At 43.8% G+C, this 10,400-nt stretch overlaps 1 protein-coding gene across 3 annotated transcripts in view; it reads right to left on the reverse strand.

Annotated features, from left to right (window-relative positions):
• The window catches only part of LOC118015733, a 185,526-nt gene that overhangs the window by 143,015 nt on the left and 32,111 nt on the right, over nt 1-10,400 (reverse strand). The window contains exon 1 of one of the 3 annotated variants that reach the window (XM_035012520.1): nt 8,764-9,854. The exons of the other annotated variants lie outside the window; for them this stretch is intronic. The gene's annotated coding sequence lies outside the window, so the exon portion shown is untranslated. Of the gene's footprint in view, nt 1-8,763; nt 9,855-10,400 lie in introns of those variants that run through there. 3 annotated transcript variants of the gene reach the window in all.

The raw sequence follows: 10,400 nt of genomic DNA on the forward strand, positions 1-10,400 counted from the left end.
GTTGGATCCTATTGGCTAGTATTTTGGTGAGAATTTTTGCATCCATGTTCATCAGGGATATTGGTCTGTAATTCTCCTTTTTGATGGGGTCTTTGTCTGGTTTGGGGATCAAGGTAATGCTGGCCTCCTAAAATGAATTTGGAAGTTTTCCTTCCGTTTCTATTTTTTGGAACAGTTTCAGAAGAATAGGTATTAATTCTTTTTGAAATGTTTGGTAGAATTCCCCTGGGAAGCCATCTGGCCCTGGGCTTTTGTTTTTTGGGAGATTTTTGATGACTGCTTCAATTTCCTTAGTGGTTAGAGGTCTGTTCAGGTTTTCTATTTCATCCTGGTTCAGTTTTGGTAGTTGATACATCTCTATGAATGCATCAAATGATCATAACTTTTGACACCCTAACTGAATTAGAAATGATAAAAAGTATTATATTTGCAAAGATGTTCACTAAAGCATTTTTAAAGAAGGGAAAAGCTGTATACAAAACATAAAACAGCAGAGAAAAGAGTTAAATGATGATCCATCCCCAGGGGAAATACAAGACTAATACTTAAAAACAAATCCACAAATCCAAAGGAAAAGCACTGAGAAACAAATTTAATCTTTTTGGATATCTTTCAAAGAGATTTCAAAAAGGAGGTCTGCTTTTTGCATGACCCAGAACAACACAGGCGACATACAGTGTAGGAATTAAAAAAACAGGTCCTGCAAGTCAAGTAATATCAGGGAGGAGCAAACAGACAAACCCCATTTGGGGACCTCTATAGGACAGTTGACCAGGCTTTTTCAGTTAATCGCATTTTTTTAAAAGATGAGTCTGCTCTAGATGAAAATAAAGTTAAGAAATATAACAACCATGGCAATATAGAGATCCTTATTTGCATCCTGGTGTGTATGAATCAAGATTTAAAAATTACATTTTGGGGACAATCAGTGGAATTTGACTATGACTGGGTTACATGTAATATCAAAGAAATACTGCTATTTTGTCAGGTATCATTATGGTACTACAGTCCCATAAGAAAATATCCATATTTTCTAGAAATGCGTAATGAAGTACATAGGGGTGAAATGACAAAAGGACTAGAACTGACTTCAACACACTGCAGTCACAGGTAACAGCCACCAACAAAATACACACAGCTCCGTATGAGTCTGTCTGCCTGAGAAGTTCCTATTTTGAGCCAACACCAACTAGCTCTGTGACCTGAGGCAAGTTACTTGACTTCTCATGCCTCTGTTTCTCTCTTGTTTACCAGTGACAACAACCCCATCTATCGTTCTCAGGTTATTGTGAGGATCAAATGAGACGAGCTCTGGAAAGCACTCAGCACAGCATGTCGGCTGTAATTATTATGAACCAAACCCCAGTCACCAAAACACTTAAGCCCTCAAAATCTCTCTTCTGTCTTTCTCTCCAGCTCTTGGTTCCATCCCATTTCCTCCCTTGCTCAAAGCCCCGGTTTCCTTCTTGAGCATCTGTTTTAATTGTTAACAATGAATTACCATCTCATTCATTTTTTAAATGACTTTCTTTTTATTTTTTAATGTATTATTAGTTTCAGAGGTAGAGTTCAGTGATCCATCAGTTGTCTGTAGCACCCAGTGCTCATTACATCATGTGCCCTCCCTAATGCCCATCACCCTATTACCCCACCCCCCAACCCACCTCCCTTCCAGCACCCCTCAGTTTGTTTCCTATAGTTAAGAGTCTCTTATGGTTTGTCTCCTCTGATTTCATGATTTTCTTTTTAAAAACTTAGGAAAACCATGGAACAACATGGAAATAAGGAGAATACAAAAGTATGAACATGGAGAAGGATCAAAGGAAAAGTGGAATATATAAATTGAGGCATTCTGAATGAAATCAGAACCTTATACCTAATGATTTCTGTTATTAGGTTCAAGCAAAGAAAAAAAGAAAAGCAAACAACAGACGTAAGGGACCCTAAGAACAACTGAATAATAAGTACGTGTGTGCGTATTTCGATGGAGGGCATGTTTGGCTATTCCTGGCAAACCTAGAGCACACAAAGGAAACAGAAGACACAAACTAATAGGAGTAATAGTAATACTACTTATCTCATTGATTCCATGGTTTCATGGGTGTGTAACCTATGCAGTCACACAGGGTCCTGTGCTTAGAAGGGCCCCACACTTGATTTCACATTCTACGATCACTATTTTGAAATTCTTAATAATTTTTTGATAAAGGGCCCCACATTTTCATTTACACTGGGCCCTACAAATTATCAGTCCTGATTCTACCTTATGAGATTGGCACTACTATTATTCTTATTTTAAAGAAGAGATGGGGTGCCTGGGTGGCTCAGTCGGTTAAGCGTCTGCCTTTGGCTCAGGTCATGATCCCAGGGTCCTGGGATCAAGCCCCGCATCGGGCTCCCTGCTCAGCGGAGAGCCTGCTTCTCCCTGTCCCTCTGCCTGCCGCTCTGCCTACTTGTGCTCTCTCTCCGTCAAATAAATAAATAAAATCTTTTTTAAAAAAAGAAGAGAAAGCTGGGGCACCTGGGTGGCTCAGTCATTAGGCGTCTGCCTTCAGCTCAGGTCACGAACCCGGGGTCCTGGGATGGAGTCTTGCATTGGGCTCCCTGCTCAGCGGGAAGCCTGCTTCTCCCTCTCCCTCTGCCACTCCCCCTGCCTGTGCTCTCCTGCTCTCTCTGTCAAATATATGAATAAAATCCTTTAAAAAAATAAATAAATAAAATAAAGAAGAAAAAGCTGGGGCTCTAAGAGGTTAAAGGACTTGCCTAAGGTCCCACAGCTAGCAAGTGATAGGATTCGAACACTGGCTCTCTCCATAGGAGGCTCTGGAAAGAACTGAAAGAGGAAAACAGAGAAGAAGAATTTAGTCTGAGAGTTAATACAACCCCATGAAGGAGTCTATTCTGTAGCTGATGTCAGACTCCATAGCACAAGACGGTGTGAGTAGAACATGGAAAGGGTGTAAGCACCCCTTTGCCCTCCTGGAAACTTGATCTGCAGGAAGGAAGAGCCAGAATCATTTTCCCATGCAAACTGGCCAACTCCTTGGAGGCTTCTGTGTTCCTTGGAGAACTAAAGCAGTCAAGGATTAGGATGGTCCTGTTACTCTGTTAAAGTGAAACTTTAAAAACCATGTTTCAACATAATGCTTCCTTAGCTTAGGCAGCACAGAAAACTGTTGGTCCATCCCTGTCCTAACAACCACTTCTGGAAATCACAGAACTCTGCAGGAAACAAAGGCTCAACAGGAGGAGCTGCTGGACTTGATAACTACCCACATCCTCCTTCAGACCCACCCGTGTGTTCCTTCTGCCCGACTCTGGAACAACCCGAGGATCATCTTGACAACATTAGCAAAACAACAGAGTCACACAAAGTCTTAAGGATTCTATTCCAAGAGGTTTAGTGGCTGTGACTGTTCTTTTAAATGGATCATTAGACTTAGAGCACATTTCTAAAAATGAAATAAAATAAAAATCTTAGGACTCAGGGAACCAGTTCCCAGGTTAGCAATAAGAAAACAATCCCCCAGGTCTCAGGTGTGGTCTCACTTTGGAGGAGGTGCAATGGGTTGTATGCTGTTGTGCTTGTCTCATTTGGGCCAGGGTGATGGAATGAGTTGTGAAGACTCCTAATGGCAATTAATGGGAGTAAGACAGATTTTCGGATAGGAAGCTAGTCTGTAGGGGGTACCTGAGACAGGGAGGAAGCTCTTGTTCTTCCCTGGGATCCTCTTCCCGTACCTGGATCTGCTTTCTGCCTTGTCTTGGGGAAAAATACCCTCTTCCACAGAAGGTAGCCCCATAGTAAAGGCAGAGTGGTGCCCAGAAAACCAGATGGCCTAATTCAGAGATTTCCAAATATGGCCACAGAGCGTAATCCTCTGGAGTAGCTTCTTAATATACAGATCCCATGACCTACCCTAGGGCCACTGGTCCCACAGTGTTATAGGTCATTACCTACAGGTCATTACTGAAGCTGTTGATGCAGCTGGCTGAGAAGACTCAATTAAATGAACTTATTCTCTCCAGGACACATGATATATAATGTGGGTTATTTATGCTTAGGATTGGCCTGTTTTAGGTAAGAGAGACTTATTGTGAATTAATTCTCTTTCATTGATTTGACTCATTAGTTACCACCAGGAACAAGCCTTCTAGTTCCTTGTGCTGACTCAGCAGTTGCTAGAGTGTGATTTTGATAGGCAGAGGTTAGTGAGAAGAGAAATACAAGTCTGGTAAATGAGGTCATTAGCAATGTCTTACTCCTTACCACGTTGGTTTTTGGCCATGTCTGATTGACCTAGTAAAAGGTATTGACCAGTAATATGTAATGACCTACAACATTCTGAATGCTTACCTAGGAGACATAGAAGACCCACAGTTGCAAGAGACTGAATGGAGCTCGCTGAACTGTGTTTGTTGACATAGAAGGTACTTGCAAGGCAATTAACTGATAAAGGATCTGCTTCCAGAAAATATTTAACAACAACACCAGAAACAAGAAACTTCCAACGAATCAGTAAGAAAGGCAAAGACTATCCAGTAGAAAAATAGGCAAAGGATATTATGACTAAGCATTCCACAAAAAGGAAATCTGAATGACCTATACAACTATGCAATGATGCTCAGGGAAATAGAAATAAAAAATGAGATACCATTTGATACACACTAGATAACATGAGCTGTAGCGAGCATGTGGGAAAACAGAAACTGCAGTAGAGTGCTGTTGGAGGTAAGCAGGTACAAGCACTTCGAAGAGTATTTTGAACAGGAAAGCGAAGACACGCAGCTCCATTCCCTGGCGTCTGCCCTACAGAAGCTCATGCACCTGTGAACAAGGAGACTGTTCCGGGATGTTCACTACAGCATTATTATAACTGCAAAAGAAGTAAAACAACTTAACGGCTCATCAGTTAGATGTATACATGTCGAAATGAATAAATCTCAAAAAAATAGTGTTGAAGGGCAAAAGCAAGGTGCAAAAGCACATTGATGGTAAATACAACCTATAAAACTCAAAATAATACTAAATATTATTTATGGATACAGACATGTAGTAAATATGCAAAATCACACATGGGAATGTGGCATGGATATGACATGCCATCTTTAAGCTAGGGAAAGAAGTAAAAGAGAGGGGGCAGAGCTTTGACCCTCATTATTCTATTTTCATTTTTAAAATGAGAGACGAAATCTGAAGCAAATATGGCACAATATGAAATCTGTATTGTGGGCACATGGGTTTCTAGAAAATGATTTTCTTTTCCGGTTGTTTTAAACATTCAGTAATAAAAATTTTTATTTCAGATGAACTTAAGAATAAGAATACACATTAGGGGGGCGCCTGGGTGGCTCAGTTGGTTAAGCGACTGCCTTTGGCTCAGGTCATGATCCTGGAGTCCCGGGATCAAGTCCCGCATCAGGCTCCCTGCTCGGCAGGGAGTCTGCTTCTCCCTCTGACCCTCCTCCCTCTCAGGCTCTCTGTCTCTCAAATAAATAAATAAAATCTTTAAAAAAAAAAAAAAGAATACACATTAGGGAATTCATGTTTCCATGTATATTTCAAGAAACTGGAAATTCAGACCTTAATTATTAACACTCAATACCTTCCCTGATTTGACTAAACAGATGACTAGGTGAGTGGTAGATAGAAGGAGGCAGGGATGGATGGGTGGATAGACGGATGGATGGATGGATGGATGGATGGATGGATGGATGGATGGGTGGATGGATGAATGGGTGGATGGGTGGATGGATAGACTGACATTGGGATACAGAGATAGAGACAGAAGAAATAAAGTAGCTTAGAGAAGTGAAAAGTTTAATGAAGTCATATAAAATGAAGTGTTCAGGTTTGGGAGTCTGAAATCCCAGCTCTGCCACCTCCTTGACTGCCACCTCGGGGAGGGCCACCATGTGAACAGTGCCCCCTGGAATCGTGCGGTGTCCCAGCCCTGATGGATAAATGCCTTCGCTCTGAGTCCTCACTTCTTTATCTGTAAAATGAACCAATCATACCTGCCTCACCTTCCTCACTTAGGAAAACTAAACGAGACAATGTATGTGAAGTGCTTAGCAAAGAGGTCAACATGAAGTAAGGAGTGAGCATATGGTAATTATTATCCAGGGAGTACTAGGAAAATGGCCACCAAGCCTAACATTCAAGAATAGGTTAATGTGCAGCAGTAGTCCTAGCAGATGTCTCCTTAGAATTGAAAAAATCACCCACTTGCAGTAGAAAAGTAGCATATATACCTTACTTCTACCTAGTCGGCTTGGCTGATCTTGATGACTGTAAGTTTTCCAGAAGGCACCGGAGTGTGCTAAGCCAGCGGCCTTCCCTTCCACTCTCCTTCCCATCCACAGCCCCGCAAGGGAGTAGGGTTGGGCTGGGCTGTTGAGGGCCCAGATCCTCCCTCTGCTGCCATCAGACAGAGCAGATGGGCCTTTGTGTGCCCTTAGATACAGGGATCTCTTAGCTAACGTAAGAGATGTAAGACTTTATAAACATAAATCCGATTTTATGTGAGGCTCTCCACAAAGCATGTTCACAGTGTAGAAAAATACACAACGAGCTCAGCCACGATGTGGTGCGACATGCGGGGAGAAGGGGGCAGGACAGGCGGGGGAGGCAGCAACATGGGGCCGCTAGAAGCCGTCTCTTCTCCGTTTACACTGTCATAGCCCAGAAACTGATTTCCTAATTAAAAATGAGCTGGCTTACGCACACATAGCAGACTCAGCATAAGATTTTCCTTGAAGGGCATATCTTTCGGCCATCTATTTTTATTTCTAGTTCAGTCATCTACGTAAGCCCAGAACGTAGTGGCTTAAAATTGACTATTTCTCTTAATTCTGCACTTTGCTGGATGGTCCCTCTGCTTTTCTAGCGGGCCCGCTCATCCTCCTGCCATCAGCTGGGGAGTCACCTGGCCTGGAAGGTCCGAGATGCCTCCTCATGTGCCCAGCGCTCAGTACCGGATGTTGGCTAGGTGGCCTCAGTTTTCATCCCCACGGCCTCTCATCCTCTGGCAGAGTACAGCAGCTTCTTCCCCCGGGGGTCTGAGGGTAAGGACCCAAGAGGACAGAAGGGGCGGTTTCTTCACCTGGTCGTCTCAGGGCAAGGACCCGTGAGGATGGAAGTGGGAACTGCGAGGCCGCTCGAAGCTGGGCTGGCACCTGGTCAGCGCCTCTACCAGCCCATCACCCCACTCTGACAGTCTAAGCCAGTGGAGAGGCCACCAGATTCCAGGGGACGAGAAACAGATTCCACCCCTTGATGGCAGAAGCAGCGGAGTCCCACTGCAAAAGATGTCAGCAGAAGTGGTTTTAGCTGACTTAGAGAACAATCTGCCACACAGCTCTCTGAAAGTCAGGCATGGACGGGTCTGGGCTTCTGTGTATGATTTATTTAAAAAAAAAAAAAAAAAAAGTCCATGGTTACAAAGAAAAGTTTGATAACCACTCTGTGAAAGCCAAAGACCAGAAAATAAAAATAGGAGCGAGCAGCAATTTTTTTTTTTTCCTCCTGAAGAAGTCTTCCTGGTGGGAGCAACAGGGTTCCTGAGGAAGCGAGATTTCTCCTCCACTGAGCAGACAGTGAAAGTCATATCGATGTGACCAATGAAGATGGTGAACAAGTGACTGGGGGGGGCGGGGAGCAGTGGGGTCCCCACTGGAGCAGGTACCCGAGACTTGTCCCCGCGGAGCACTGACGACAGAGAGGGCTGCCTGCGTGGAGCCAGGCCAGGCTGCCCAGGGAGAGAGCGGCGGGGCAAGGTGAGCCTGAGCGCGCGGGGGGCGGGAGGAAATGGCACGGAACGAGGCAGATACGGGGACAGCAGCGGCTGCTCAGAGACAGCGATGCCCTTCACCCGAGGGACAAAAGGCTGCAAGGCGGCCCTCCGGCATTCCTCCCTTCCTCTTCCGGAGAGAGAAAAGGAAAACTAAGAAAGAGGCTTTGTCAAAATAGCGGAGCCATATTAATATAATAATTGAACCCTAAGTAAATGAGGGGAGAATCTAGAATGTCTTCTCAAAAGGAGAAGACAAAGAGGAGAAAAGAAGAGAACAGAACAACACTGAGCTTTAGACAATGAGCAAGCCATCCCCCTCTGAGAAACACTTTCCTGCTCCCTCTGTGGGGGCAGGTGGGCACATAGAGTCACAATTGTATACGTGCATTTATAATTGGTTTCATTTTATTCCATAGTAAAGTGGGTTAATAGTGCGTCCATATTGTGACAACATTCTCTAGCAAATGTCCTAATTAGGAACCCTAACTAGCTTTCCATTATTTCAAAACTGTCCAAATCTGGGTAGACCCCAAAGACCATCTGGAACCTGGACATATGCCCAGGCAGCAAGGGACTGTCCTTCATTAGACCTCTCCAGGCCCCACCTATGTGAAAGAGAGAAAGAGTGATGGAGAGTTACATGGCGAATACTCTGGAAAACAGCATTCCCTGCTCAGACATTTGGTTTCGTGATTTCATCTTCTTTGCAACTGACCGTGTTCATAAAACTTCAAAGGAGATTTTTCTGATGCTGTGGCTATTGAAAATTAACTGGGACAAGCATTTATTTAAGTATGCATTGATGTCTGCATACATATGCAGAACACTCATCCGAGAAACAGCAGAAAGTACTGCTATTCTTTATTTTATCTTTAAGCTACTTCAGTTTGAAAGGGAAGCTTTTAAAAAATCAAGAATAACTTCAAAATCCAGAGGGAGGAATTGCCAATAAAGTAAAACCACTCACGTTGATTTATCATTGTATTTCTGCAACCATTGCTTGCTTCAGTAGCTTGTCACTGGTGTGGGGGGGGGTGGAATTCATCTGGATCTCGGTCGCACATTAAAAAAAAAAAAAAATCTGATACGGATTTTAAAATTCAATCATAAAGCTCCCCCAAGTGGATAATTTTTAAACTACACCAAGAAACCAGCCATGGCATCTAGGATTGCAATCAGGACTGAGGCCCAAATATGATTCTAATGGGCAGCAGTGACCTGACTTATCCATCATTTTGAACATAATTTAATAAGATCAGCATCCTGGGGAAAGAATTCTATAAATGTTAAAATGGCATCTGCAAAAACGCTCCCCCTGGCTTCCTAGGAACTTAACGGGGGATAGAAGCTGCCCGTGGCTATGCAAGATCTTACCTGGACTCAAAGGATGCAGGATACAGTGATTTACAGCTGCTCAGGGGCAGAAAATCCCCTTGTGGCCTCTCTGGAAAAGCTCCCTGGTCCATTGAATTGTGTTCCTTACTCCACTATCTGGGCTGATTATACTGAATTACTTGGCACCCCTGTTAAGCCTGTCACTTAGATTCCAGAACAAATTAAGTCTGTTGAAGGCTTTGCTCTTTCTCTCTATTAAAATATTCATATCTACTCTAACAACCTGATAAAAACTGGCTAAAAGCCTTGATGGTATCCCCAACAGGGAGTGCCATTTTTAATGAACACACAAGCATCATAAATAAAAAATAACTGGTCTTAATAAAGAATTGATAGAGCAGCTCTGGCCCCAGACAGGTGTCAATATGGAAGCTACACAGCCTTGGGAGACCCGGTGCAGCCAAGTCTCCCAGAGCCTAAAGGCATCCAACCAGCAAACTCCAAACAAAGGCAGAATCAATGAAATTCCTGAATACCTTTCCATAAAATCACTGAATCTAGTGGGTCTCAATAGGGGTGAACGGTAGAGGGTGTCCAGGAGGCCCCTCCGGGGGACTATAAGAAAGTAGGGGGAGGGACGCCTGGGTGGTACAGTCGGTTAAGCAGCCAGCTCCTGATTTCTGCTCAAGCTATGATCTCTGAATCATGAGATCGAGCCCCCTGTGGGGCTCCATGCTCAGCACAGAGTCTGCTTAAGACTCTCTCCTTCTCTCTCTCTGCCCCGCCCCCCAATCAAATAAATAAATAAATAAATCTTTAAAAAGAAAAAAAAGTGTCAGGGGAGTACAAAAGGGCATCCATAGCTGGTAATAACAGTAACAGCTAACGTTTCTTGAGCATTTACCATGTACCAAGCATCATCATCCCAACAACTCTGTCAAATGGGCAGTATCATCCCCTCCTCACAAATAAAAGCATATGGAGTATATATAAGTAGCCCGAGGTCTGAATTCCAACCTAGGTCTGACCTTAATCTTGAGTCCCTAACCACTAAAGGCTTTAGAAACCCTGCTTAAGGGGCGCCTGGGTGGCTCAGTCGTTAGGCATCTGCCTTCGGCTCAGGTCGTGATCCCGGGGTCCTGGGATCGAGCCCCGCATCGGGCTCCCTGCTCGGCGGGAAGCCTGCTTCTCCCTCTCCCACTCCCCCTGCCTGTGTTCGCTCTCTTGCTGTGTCTCTCTCTGGCAAATAAATAAAATCTTAGAAAGAGA

Source organism: Mirounga leonina, unplaced genomic scaffold (genome assembly GCF_011800145.1).
Source record: "Mirounga leonina isolate KUSES-001 unplaced genomic scaffold, KU_Mleo_1.0 Mir_166, whole genome shotgun sequence".
Lineage (NCBI taxonomy): Eukaryota > Metazoa > Chordata > Mammalia > Carnivora > Phocidae > Mirounga > Mirounga leonina.